Raw genomic sequence first — 14,275 nt, 5'->3', positions numbered from 1 at the left:
AACACTGCCAATATCTTGATCTCAGACTTCTAGCTTCCAGAACTGTGGGAAAATAAATTTCTGCTGTTTAAGCCACCCTTTTATGGTATTTTGTTACAGAAGCCCCAGGAAACAAACACAGTTATGTAGCAGATTTTACTGAACATTGAAGAACTAGTACAAGGAGAGGTTGGTTTACATGGTCATGATAACAGCAACTTAAAATTAAATATTAGACATTCCTTCTCTTTAAATGTCTCTCAACTATTTCTATCACATTAGGCACCAGCTTCCTCTCCCCATCTCCCATCTCCCTCTCTCCTTTGCTGGACTGCAGGCACACATTTCTATTCACTACCTAAGCAGAGTGATGTAGCTATCTCTCCTGATTTCTGGACACCAACCAATCCATGGTTTTAGCATCTCATCCTCCACCTTCAAATAGTAATCAAGGTGTTTTTCTAAACAAAGAGTATTATCTTCCTCTGTCTCTGCCCACTGAAGCACTCACCTTCTTCTTCATTGAGTAGTTATTTCCAATAAAGACATAAATCAGCCTATATATCCACCTGCTTATCTTGTTGTCTAGGCTTACTACTCATATTACGGGCAGAGAGACACTCTCCAAGTCTGAGGCACTCACTTTAGAGAATCAAACTAGCTACAAGTTCCCAGGAGAGACACTAGAAGAGAAGAAGCTATTTCTCAGATTAGGGATCTGTTCCCTATTCATTTCCTCCTCTTCCACTCAACTGCTTTGTAAATCTCTCTCTTAAACAGCACACCCTTGTTTCTATAAGTCCCCCATATCCCTCATGGGAGCAATTCTCTGATTATAATTTGGAAATGTAAAAGCCAGACAGCATAGTAGAAGTCCAATGTTAATCTCTCAAACTTCTTAGACATTAATTAGAGCAGATAAATCAAAACACGACTTGCAGGTGTCTGGCACTAGTAGTTTAATATGCTATGCAATTGTTTTCTTCTCACATTCTTCACTCTCTTTCCTTTCCTTCTCCGCAGCATAATAGTATGTTTACAAAACTGTGATTCTTTATTCAATCAATATCATTTTCTCCATAACCTTGGCTGTGGGTAAGTACATGTGATTGTTCCTTCCTTTTCCAGGTTAGAGGCCATCAGAGGTCAATGGGGCCCCACCCTTTCTACCAAGTCTTGCACCCGAAGGAAATCGTTCAGCTCCTCCTTCTGACATTCACTTCAGGTCAAAAACAATAGAAACACATTAGGCATCATGAGGTGCTGGTAGTAACCCTGAATTAGGAATCAGAAGTCCTGGGTCTGATTTCCAGCTCTGCAACATATTTTCTGTGTGATTTTTGGGCAAATTACTTAACCCCTTAAAATCTCGTTTCTTTACCTGTAAAATGGAGATGATAATACCACATACCTTGTTCCTTCTTCCATCTCAATAAAATTTTCTCTTGCTCCTCTTCCGGTTTTCTTTATCTCAGTAAACACCGCATCTATCCTCTTAGCTCATTGTAGAAACATGTAGAATGGATTTTGACCCATGCTCCTTTACTCCAACCTACATTTATCCAACCCACTACCAAATACAGTTAAGTATACCACTCAAATTTTCCACAAATTGTCCAATTCCATCCATCTGTACTGCCAAAACTCCAGTCCGAGTGGCATAATCTCTTGCTTATCCCACTAAAATGTTTTTCTAACTGATATCCATTGCATCTCTCCAACACATTTTCAGGAATTTTTTTTAGAATATAAGTCAGACCACGCATTTCCCAGATTAAAAACCTTTTAAAACTGCCTTCCAGAGTAAGCTACTCTGTGTTTACAAAGGTCGCAATCAGCGGTGGCAGCCTAGAGGCTTGAACCTCTGTGTTGGCTCTGAAGAGTATTGTAAGAGGACTTTGATTAGATGCCAACATTGAAAAATCAGGAGATTTCATATAAAATCCAAATTCTCAAGTCTCTTGAAAAATTAGATTTGTTCATAGTCTGTCTGATTTCCTGTGGCAACAAGCAGTTGGAACAGAGTTATATTCCAAATTTGGAAAAGATATGCCTCTCTCAGTTTGCTACAGTATCCACCACTATTGTCTTCTATGGGGCCCACTTCATTGAAGAATATACCTTCCTGGTTCCAATACGGATTTGAGTTTTTAAACTTTGGTCTGGGTCAATTGAGAGGAAAGGAGCTGGATTTTTCCAGTTTATCTGGAGGACCTGGCTCAATCCTAGAAGTAACTTTCTCAAATCTGGGTGTGCTCATGGGTGCACATATGGATGTAGAGCCTTCTAAGTCTTTATTCTGAAAAACATGCAGAGCAAATGCTCATTGGGCAATTAACAATTATACATGTATTTTTCTTTAATAAAAATTCTACTACATATCTATTTGAATGACCAGAATCCAAATAACTGACAATACCAACTGCTGACCAGGATTCAAAGCAACAGAAACTGTCATTTATTGCTGGTGGGGATACAAAATGAAACAGTTATTTTGGAAGAGAAGTTTGTAATTTTTTATAAAACTAAGCATAGTCTTACCATTCTATCAAGTTATTGTGTTCCTAGGTATTTACCTAACTGATTTTAAAACCTATGTCTACACAAAAACCTGCACGCAAATACTTGTAGCAGTTTTATTCACAATAACCAAAAACTGGAAGCAACCAAGATGTCCTTCAATAGGTGAGTGGATAAACAACTGTGGTACATCTATACAATAGAATATTAATCAGTGATAAAAATAAAGGAGCTATGAAGCTGTGAAAAGACACCGAAGAATCTTAAGTGTGCATTTTTAAGAGAAAGAAGTCAATTTGCCAAGGCTACATATGTATGATTCCAATCATATGACATTCTGAAAAAGGCAAAACTATAGAGATGGTAAATTGATTAATGGTAAACCAGGTTACCTCCAGGTTGAATGTATAATAAAATATAGCAAGAAAAAAATCTCTTCCAAGGATGCGTCTTTTTCTCCTAGCTAGAGGTACTTGTCCCTTGCTGCTGCTCCTTAATTGGGATCAACTCCATTAGTGGCCTCCAAAATCCAATGAACTCAACTTTTGTGCTCTCTGGTAAAACTTGAACTAGAAAATGTAACTTGAGCCTAAGGCTACAATCACCACATCTTTCCATATAGAGTTTAGGATCTACCTGAAGGGAGAGCTTCTCTGAACAGTAGATTCCTGTCCATTTGCTTACCCACTTGCAAGCAGAGGAGCTTACCACCGGGCAGAGACATTGAAGGTACCCCTTGGCCCTCTTAAAGATTCACGAGGAAAGCAGTGAAAGAGAGAAATGGGATAGAGACAATTGGCAACTTTGGAGGCCAAAAGTAACTCTGTGATTTAAATTACGCCCTAATAAATCTCAGCTTCTAGACGACCAGAGTAGCCAATACTCCTCCCTTGGGGAAGAGCTACTAAATGGTAGAGAGAGATATAGAAGTTCCTAACTTCCCTGAGTTAGAAGACCATAGGGAAAGAAGAAGGACTCCCCATCCATTCCTGTTTGGCCCAGGTCAAAGAAATCTTGAAATTTCATATATAAATATTGATAGCAGATGATTAATAAGGTTTGTAATAGAGATATTGAATGTTAAATATCTTATGCAAGATTTGTAATGACCAGAGGACCCTAGTGTAATGATAGTAGGAACAGAAACATTCCCATATCTCTGTGCTATTCATATTGTGAGGATTTTTTCTCTCTCCTTGTTTCCCAACTTCTGACTTTCTCCCATTGTCCCACACCCAAACACCCTTTACATATATAGTACACATACACAAATTGAGGACAGTGTGTTGTTTGAATTAGACAAAGAAGAAGCATATTTCTGAAATCATACTGCCAGGAGAGGTCATTGGTCATCCATATCCATCAGGGAACAAGAGGTTTCCGTGCCATATAGGGTAACCAATTGTCCAGGTTTACCCGGGACTGAGAAGCTTCCCAAGACACAGGACATTCAGAGTTAAAACTGGGTAAGTCCCAGGCGAATCAGGAAAATATGGTCACCCTACCATTCTAGGCAAGCTGATGAATAACTTTTATCCTTGTGATTTCAGATTTATACCTGTGGCTTCAGGTTCAAGGCACATACTCAGAAGTACCAAATTCCTCCCTGACCAAAATGGCTGACAATCTTTGCTCCCCTTACTCTCAGTCAAGGAGAGCAGTGTACGATGCCCCTCTCATGCATCTGCCAACAAATCTTCAGGAAAGAAAAGAACAAGATTATTACAGCGACTTCTAGCCTCTAAATTACTTTTTACAACCTCCCTCCACTCCCATATCCACAAAAATCAAAGTTGATGGGAATCACCCATCCCTGGGCTCACAGAGTCAGGTCAAGATAGACTCAGATAGGGTAATGGTTCCTGGGAAGGAAAAAGAAAATACTTCTTGTTGGGAGAGGGAAGGCAGCAAAACAGAGAGATGATTCGTTTGTCAAACAAATAGACGATGTGAAGAAGGTGGAATAAATTACATTAGTATACTTCAAAGAAAATACAGTGTCCTGGGAAAATAGAGAAAATTGGATTGGGGGGGCGGGGAGTCAAGACAGAAGATGACAATTTGGTAAATTTTCACACAAGACAAAAGCAACAACCACCTTAGCCAAATTATATTTAAAAGAAGAAAACCTGCATGCCTGAAGATAACAGTTTTGGGAGCAAGGAGGACCAAGACTATGCAGAGACAAATCATGCCAGACAAATGGTAACTTTTAATGTGAGAATTATGAAGCAAAAGGAGGAAAAACAGTAACTCCAATAGATCTTGAGTTTTTTATTAAGTGCTTGACATTGTCTAATGAAATCACACTTGAAACATTAATTGAGATTGTCTCAGATGAAGGCAGAAATTGTAAAGAAAGCTTTGTGGGAAATAGCAATTAACTGGGTCTCTTGGGAGGTGAATGGTTAGATGACACCAAGTCTGGTACTGAGTTCAGCTCAGTTTGTGTCTCCATTAATGATGTGGGTGAAGGCAGCCACAGTGACTGAACTAAACCCGTCAGCCTTGCTTCACTGGGAGGGTGAGGGAATTGGGTGGAGAAGCTGGTGAAAGACACATTCACGAGGACAGACAGACTCATCCCTAACACCCATCTGCCCACGACAGTTGAGCACTAGCAACACAGGGGCAAGTTTAATTCCGGACCTGCATTTCAGATAGGTTGAAGGATCTGTAATTTCCACAACAGCATAGTGTTTTTCTGACCTTGAGCTCTCCTGAACAGTTTTGCTGCAAGAGAAATAGCTGGAGAGAAATATGAGGTCCAGAAAGGCTTTTTTTTAAGAGGGAAAAAGTACCACTGTTTTTGCTGTTGCTTTTCTGATGGAAATAGTGTAGTAGAGAAAACAAATAGAATTTGAGAGAAAGAGGAAAGAATTGCTAGAACAATTTCATGGAATAGACAAAAGGGTTTGACCCTTTATAAGAGTATTGCTATTTTATATGTAGTTATGGGAATATTTGGGAAGGGTGGATGGGTAGATGTATGGTGACAGGGCATGAGTCTCTTCTGACTGCTCGGTTTTCAAGGGTATAGAGCAGTGCATCTAGACTGCAGCCTACAGTCAGGCACTGGTCCACCACCCATTGGTTTCTGGCTCCCAATAAAATGAGGACACAAACTGAGAGTACATGTTTAGAAAGTATTATGGCAATTTGTCAGAGTGTTTTTATGTCTGTTGAATATAATATTAAAAATTTTAGGCTCATATTCTGTCTTTGTTTTCTTCTTTTCCCTTTTTTGTAGACCAGAAAAAATACTTATTGTATTTTACAAAAGTAACAGATTGGAAATTTTAAAAATTTAGAAATTAAAGAAAGAGCAATAGACTAGAAATAAAAAAAAGAAAAACTGTCCTTCCCTACTCACAGCGTGAGAGGCACTGATACAGGATTCAATGTCACCACCAACTGAGAGTGGGGATGATAGAAGAGGTGTTGGAAATTTGAGGCTAGAGGAGATGTGAAATAATGAGAACAATGCAAGAATGAATGGACTATATTAGTGGCTCTTGAAGTGTGGTCATTAGACCAGTCGTATCAATGCCATCTAGCAACTTGTTAGAAATGCAAATTCTCCAGCTCCACTCAGACTCACTGAATCAAAAACTTAGCAATACGTGTTTTGTTAGTCTCCATGTGACTCCGATGCATACTAAAGGTTGAGAATCACTGGACTAAGGAAATGCAGTAGAATTATTGAGTACAGCACTAAGAATCCACTTGAGGTTAGGATTCATAAATTTAAAGTGAGTTCAGACAGCATGGCTTAGAATTTTCCTCTTTCTGACACCTCTGTTTTAGGACTTCTGACTTCCAGAATTGTAAGTTAATAAATTTGTCTTGTTTTAGGTCACTAAGTTTGTGGTTATTTGTTATAGCAACAACAGGAAACTAATACACACTCCTTCTGGGAACGCATACGAACTTCCCACTATCTTCTAGCCTCTTCCCATCCACCCCAGTATGGGCACAGAGGATCCAGTCTAGGACCCCAAGTCCATGTTGGAGGATGAAACCACAAGATAGCAGCAGCCTGGTGCCAGAATCACTACTTAGGAAACTACCTGTATTGAACTGTCATGTGAAAGATGAATAAACACCTATTCTGTTGAAACTCTGAGATCTGGGAGTTTACGTTAGAGCAGCTAGCCTACACTAATATTGAGAGTGGTCTTGATGGTGGTGAGACCATGAGTGCTGGGATGAGAGTGAGAAGCAACAAGGAGTCTGAGCAGAAGTGCACAGAATGCTGCAGCTCCCTGATTCTGCCAATGGAGCTGTGGAGGCCACAGGAGAACCGGTAACATTTACTTATAATAACTATAGTCTGGTTAAGGACTATAACCACATCAAAGACGAATAACTAGCATATATATTAATGAGGTTCTTTTACAATCCTATGTGAATGGTAATTGTATCTTAAGACTTCATGCCTTGATTAGGGGCAAAATTCGTGAAAACATTAGTCATTCCCAGCTCCCTGAGGAGGAGCATGTAAGTTCTTTTCTACGCTTTTACTTGGGACACTAACGACTGTCAGGAAGACAAAATATTGAAGTTCAAAGAAATCAAGTGAGCACAGTTGGCTTAACTGGATAAGTGTCAATCTATAAATGTACTGATTCTTCTTCCTTTCAGATCTGTCTTTAGACTTGAATCCTTTTAGACTATCCAGAAAAATACATATCCATCTGCACCAAACTGCATTCTCTCTGCCTTCTAAATTTCCAAAGTTCAGTTCAACCAAAACACTAATTGCCTCTCTGCATTCACACACACATTAGCCGCAGCGATGGATACATAAAATATCCCAGGAAGCAGTGCCATAGAAATGGAAAACAAATTTCATAAATTTGAACACTTGGAGTGTCTATAAGAAACAGCATCTAAGACAGTGAGGAAAAGCTCATGTTAAACCGATTCATTTAAAACCAGGTTGTAAACAAATAATAGTAAGTTAAATTGTCAAAAAAAAATTATGCAGTGGTAGCCTAAATTAAATAAACAAATGGTAGTGATGGTGTGCATGTTAATCCTCAAATTTTGTTCTGAAATTTTAAAAGATTAATGATTGGCATTTAAATGGACAGAATGTCATTTTATATTTTGATGCATAAAATAGATTTTAAAGTATAAAGAAGAAAAACTTTTGTGTAATGAAAGACATTGAGGTCATTGTCAAAGATCTTTGGGAAGGCTATAATGAAGCTGGGTACTGGGGGCATAATAATTTCAGAATTTGAGTGGCGAACCACACTAGGAATTTCTTGAAAGGAGTGACATTTCTTAATCATCTCTACGTCTTCAGCATCAACCACAGTACCTAAAACAAGTTTTCAACAAACACATTTATTTGAATGAACAGTGTGTAATGATCATTTTATTTGTACCACTTGGCAATATGGGTTTTCATTCAATTAGAATGAAAAGTAACTATCTATGCCAAAAAAAAAAAGGCAATAAATCCAATAAAAGTCAGTCGTTTGTAGAAGTGCCAAATTCATTCCACTTTTGAAAGTGGCTAACAGAATGTAGCTAAATAGTCATCATTAGACAAAGATAGGCAACTGAATAGAAGTAGTACATGCCGTGCACCCACCAAGACACCAACTTATGCCATATATATTCTCAAATTTGTATTTTCCTTTTGTTCCTAACTATGATGTTCCTTTGGTGAATCTGAAATAACAACTTATATTAGCTGAGACTTTGGGGAGGATATTCATTATCAGCTATGGTCGGCTAAAGGACAAAATCATTGATCTTCAAAAGCATTTTAAACTGTGACTAAATTACATGGTCAGAACTTGCAATGATTAGCAATAAGCCAAAGAGGACGAATTTTCTTTTTTAATAGCTGTGCGGCTAGCGAGGGCCCACAGAGACATTTGGCAGTCAAACGTGTAATAACTCAGAGGTTTTAACCTAAAATAATCCCCTCTCTTCCCACCAATACTACATATATATGCAATCACTCTTACTCCACTTTTGTGATATCACCCCCCTGCTCAGGAATCCCTGACAGATCTCTCTGACCCACCATGTGGTTCTGGCTCAACTGTGTTTCCCAAAATTCATATGTTGAAGCCCTAACCTCCTGGACCTCAAAATTTATTTGGAGACAGTGCCTTTAAAGAGGTGATTAAGTTAAAATGAGGCAATTAGGGTGGGTCCTAATCCAATCTAACTGGTGTCCTTAGAAGAGGAGGAAATTTGGACGCACAGGGAAACACCAAGGGTGCAGGCTTACAAAGGAAAGACCATGGGAGGACACAGTGAGAAGGTGGCCATCTGCAAGCCATGGAGAGAAGCCTCAGAAGGAACCAAACCTGCTGACACTTTGGTCTTGGATTTCCAGCTGTCTTAACTGTGAGAAAATAAATTTCTGTGGTTTAAGCCACTCAGGCTGTGGTATTTTGTTATGGCAGCCCTAATAAACTAATACACATCAAGGCCGAACTCCTCTTTCTGGCATTAAAAATCTTGCCTCAGCCAACTTTTTTGATCTGAATTCCCAGTTTACTCAGATCTCACCCTAGTGGCCTACACACGCTATGGGGCATCCTATCTTTACCCTTCCTCTTGGATGCCCCTGCCAGGGATGCTATCTCTCCTCTTATGTCATTCATAAAGCCCAAGTCAGAAGTACCACAAAGTCTGCTTTAGTCCAGCCCAGGCTCCTGTATTCCTACTCCGAACATTTATTTGGTGTTACTATGTTGGAAAATGAATTATTCTTAACATCCCAAACAAATTCAATTCTAAGAGAGTCAGGAGGGCAGTATCATCAGTGCCTAAAACGGAGCGTAGCATAGAGAAGCACTCCAAAAATACTGGTTGAATGAATAAACAATCCATAAAGGACTTAATTATTTTCTCATGATAATTTTTATATTTCTTAATTTACTCATCAAGTTAAGAAGTAGTTAATGAGCCTCTGATGTGTTTCTGATTCTGTACCAAGCACTGATGATACAGAGATAAATGATATAAATTCGGTCCTCTGGCTTACAGATAAGTAAAGTGATTAATTAGAGCTAAAAGGTCTGGTAAATGCTACCTTCTCTTATTTCATGCACAATTTCTTTTCATAAATTCTTGCACGGGTGAAGTGCATAGGCAATCTATAAATACTTGCTAAGTGATTGAGGAGGATAATAGCAAGCATTAATCGGAGCCCTGTATTCTCTAGCCAGGCTGTAGCCTCCCCTAGTCAAGTTCCTAGGCAGCTCACCACAGTTCCTCCCTGCTTCTGGAAATCCCTATACCACACCTTATAAGGAAGGGTCTAAGGAATTAACATTCAAGTCTTGATAGCTCTTTGAAAAGGACAGCCAAGCTTCTTCCCTCTGCAAAAAGAGGTGCCCTGGCCAGAGATATGGTGAGCATTCTTCCCAGGTAGCCCAGGAGAGTTTCACTGTAAGCCTGATATCTGAACATAACTATTAATAGTACCCCTTTCACTCTCAAAAGTGTCCTGTTTAGATAACAAATTATAGGTTGTCCTAAGCAGAAACAATTTACCTTGGGGAAGGTTATGGGACCAGAAATGGTCTTTTAAACATTTGAGAGTAATCAGGCTTGTCTTAGGGTGTACCATTTGTATTGACTTAAGAGAATATGGCAGACCCTCTTGGGATCTTTTAGAGGCCACAACTGCCTTGGCTTCTGTTTGGCCATTCTCATCCCTAGTTCCAGAGCTTTCTTCCATATCTGTTCTTCTACCCAGGCCCTCCAAGCCACTTGGTAGATTCACTAGGTATAGTGCCACTTCTCTTCTTGTCCTACTTCCTCCTGAACCCTGTCCAGCTCCAGGGCTCATGCCTACCTGTTGAGTTTGACTGTTTCCTGAGCCTCTTGGACCCACAAACTATCCTAGACCCCACCCATTTTCCTCAGTGGGGTCCAGGCAGCCCCAGAGGCATGCATTCATTAACTCATTCAGTAAGTTGGTGTTAGGCTTGTACCATGCAGGAGACCTTGTCCTGAGGCAGACAAGCAAGAAGGGTCACTGGAGCAGCAGCTCACATGACTTGAGCACCATCGACAGCCAAAGCTGTACGAGGGGTAGGCCTATTGCATTTAACTCTCTCAGGAACACCAGGGGTAAGTATTGTATTGACACTGTTGTACAGATGAAGAAACTCAAAGTCAAAGAGGTTGCTCACTTTCCCAGGATCGTTCAGAGAGGAAGTAGCCTAACTCAGTGCAAGCACAGGTCTGTGGAGTTCAGCCCACTGCTCTGAATTACCCTGCTATAATTCTGCTCTGAGGGAAGTGCAGGTGCCATGGTGGCTCAGAGAGGGGGGTTTTCTGAAGACCTTTTGGTGGAGCCCTTTGGTATTGGGGGCTCAGTGGTATGGAGTCAAAGCTCTGACTTTGGAAATAAACTAGGGACAAAAGGAAGTCCAGAAGTGAGGAAAGGGCCATAAAGGGCCTGGTTTCCTTTGAGACAGGATCTAGGCTCCCAAAGTGAAGGCAGAGAGGAGAGGGTTCAGGTAGGATTGCCAGATAAAATACCAGATGTCTAGTTAAATTTGAGTTGCAGATAAACAATGAATATATTTTAGTATAAGCATGTTATATATGTGTGTGTATATAAATATATTTTATGGGTTTTTTGTTTTTGTTTTTGTTTAAATCTGGCAATCCTAATTTCAGGTCTCATTCTATATGTTTATTCAGCTACATTCCTCAGGTCAGGAAGTAGAAGGAACTCAGAGAAGAGCCCCACCTAGTATGTAGTATGCATTTGGTGAGAGCATTGCCCCTGTATCATCCCTAAAGAATCTAGGGGTTTGGGGCAAGGGAGGAAGCTGACGGGCTCTAAGAGGATCAGAGGGCATTAACTCAGCTGTCCCCACAGCCTGAAATGTGCTTCCTCCTCCCACTTAATTCTATATTTAAAAATCAAATTTCCAAGGTAAACCCAAATACAAAATACCTGCTTATTAATTAGCTTCTGCTTAGATAGACTTAATGCACAAATCCAATGTGGGCCAAAACCAGATAATCCCACAAAGTACATTAAGCATGACCTTGTTTCCAATGCAGTAACTCTTTCCAAAATATCCAAGGCTGACCTCAAACTACCTTTCTAGACTCAACTGTCTCCACGACAGTCCTGGAGTTGTGTCAAACACAATGCATCCTGGAGTACAGTCAAACCAGTGACAGCCCCGAGTCTGCCTATGCTGTTTCTGTCCCCAACAGACACTCTACACTTCAATTTTGCTTGTCAAGATCCAAAGTTAGGGAAGCAATGACAGTAGCCACACTTCCCCACCCTTGCCCTGTAGCCCCCCATCATGCTACCCAGATACCTACTGCATACACTGGAATTATTAACTCTATATAGCCAATGTCACTGGTTGAGTTCTCAAGGAAGTAGACATTGATATAGTGTTGAGTGCAAAGATTTATTAACAAGTGATATCTGTAAAAGGAAAGGGAAAGAAGCAAGATTGGACAGGGAGAGCTATTAGGGAGATGCCAATCTGATAATGTTTTGCCAGCCCAACAGGGACCTCCAAAACAAAAATTGCCCATCAGAGAAATCCCAAAATGGGCAGAAATGGCTAGGCCCTTGTACCACTGCTTTGTTCAGCCTTTGGCCAGAATCCAACCTTAGAATAGCATGACCACAACAAGAGCCAAAGCAGATCCTGACAAAGCTAATAGATGGAAGCTGTCAGCTAATCACATCTCACAGTTGAGTAGAGTCCTTTTTTTGGAGAGGGGACCTTGAGCAGAACATGTCCATGACTGCCACAGCCATAAAGAGGCTTCCAGGCAGGGGTGGTCCTTGAAATGACTTCAGAGACATTTCAGTCTGAAACATCCCCTAAAACTTAGGAATGACATCTGAATTCTGCCCTTCAAGAGTCATCCCTTTTAGGATATTAAAGATCACTGGAATTTCTGAGATCCTCAATATATTTCTTAAAATACATACATACTCCCAGGCTAAATCTATTAGCACATGTAAACAGAGAAAAATTCATGATAATTGTGGCAGTATTGGATTATAACTAATGCTATGGACATTGGGGTTTAACAGTCCTTGGTACCAGTCCTAGCTAAAGGAGTAAATAGTTAACTGAAAGCAAGACCCCATAGGAACAAGGCAATGGATGGCACGTTTGTTTGAGTTCAGGAATGCAAAAAAAAAAAGAGGGGGCTAAAAGAGGCAAGGAAGATACATGCTCATTCTGAGCACGCTTCTGACCTATACCAGAAGTATTAAGATTCCCTACTCATTGACTCAGTGACCCAAGCAAGTTATCCCTGCCAGAGAATCCCGCTGGAGAGGAAGTCCATTCACTCTGGAAAGTCCATTCCAGTGTGGCAGGACTGAGTGGAAGGACTTGAGTTATTCAAGGTGAATAAGCATCTAGTTCTCTGGATCCTTGTTGGAGTAATATCACTCATGGAGGCTCCTGCAGCTTCTAGAGAGCCTTTCTGCAGTGACCTATAGGTTGCCTCAAAGCAAGCTGTAGCCCTCCTGGAGGCCACAAAGAAGTCTGATTCATTTAGTTACTCAGTGCTGACTCTTTACTCAGCGCTGACTATGTGCCAGGCACCACGCTGTGCACTGAGGATACAGTGATAGATGAGACAGAATCCCAACGCTAACAAAACTTCCCGTCCAGAGACTGAGAAGTAAATGCTCAATTTCAATGGAAAATAAAGAGTACTACTAATTATGGGAGAATAGGGTAATGTGGGAGGGCATGAAATACTACCTGAGAGTTCAGAGAAACCTGCCTCATAAAGGGAAAGTCAGAGCTAGTTTCTATAATTTTGTAAAATTTGGCCAGAGTAGTGAGAAAGCTTTATAGGAAGAAGTATATGCAAGCCAAGAGGAGGAAGTATAACATGTTTGGAAAATGCCAGGAGTTTAATATGCCTGGAGAAAAGAGGCTGAGAATTAAAAAGGAGGAAATTGAGAAGCATTGAGAAATGTGGCTGGTGTGCTAGGTAGGGGCCAGATCATGAAGAGCATCACTCTTACGTTAAGGAAATTGTATTTCATCTAGAGAGCAATAGGGAGTCACTGAGTGATTAATACAATACCTAGCACATAGTAAGCACTCAAGTAATATCAGCAGTTATTCAATCATTCATTCAACTAATGCTTATTAAAGATTTAAAGGACTATGTGCCAGATACCTTTCTATGCTGGGATTTTTAAAAATAGTAAATAAAATCTGAAACTAAGCTTTCTTGGAGATGCCCGCTATCTAATGGGAGAGTCAAATACCAACAAAAACTACGACACATATATAATATTGCAAATGCATTGGTGCTGTGAAAGAGACATGCATAGTGCTGTGAGGTTTCTGTGAGGAAGCAGCAATGCCCTGAGATCTGAAAGAAGGGTAGCCATGACTAAGGAAAGCAAGTTAGTGGTAAAAAGAGAATTCCAGAGAGTGGAAAAAACTTGAGCAAAGATCTTGAGGAGGGATGCCACATGGCTTGACTGAAAGATTTAAAAAAGAAGTGTCTTGAGCCACAGCAGCTCAAGTGAGTATGAAGAGAGGTAAGGCTGGAGAAATAGGAAGGAGTCTTCTTATCCAGGGCCCTGTATGCAATGATCAGGACTTTAGTCTTCATTGTGTGAGTAGAAGGAATCTAGGGAGGTTTTTAATCTGGGTATATACAAGGGGAAAAGCAAGAGATACATGATGCAATTTGGCTTCTGAAAAGACTTGTTGTAGTGTGGAGAATGGAGTAAGGGAGACATGAGAGCCTTTGGGGACACCAGTTT

Source organism: Diceros bicornis, chromosome 12 (genome assembly GCF_020826845.1).
Source record: "Diceros bicornis minor isolate mBicDic1 chromosome 12, mDicBic1.mat.cur, whole genome shotgun sequence".
NCBI lineage: Eukaryota > Metazoa > Chordata > Mammalia > Perissodactyla > Rhinocerotidae > Diceros > Diceros bicornis.
This window is presented reverse-complemented; position numbering follows the sequence as displayed.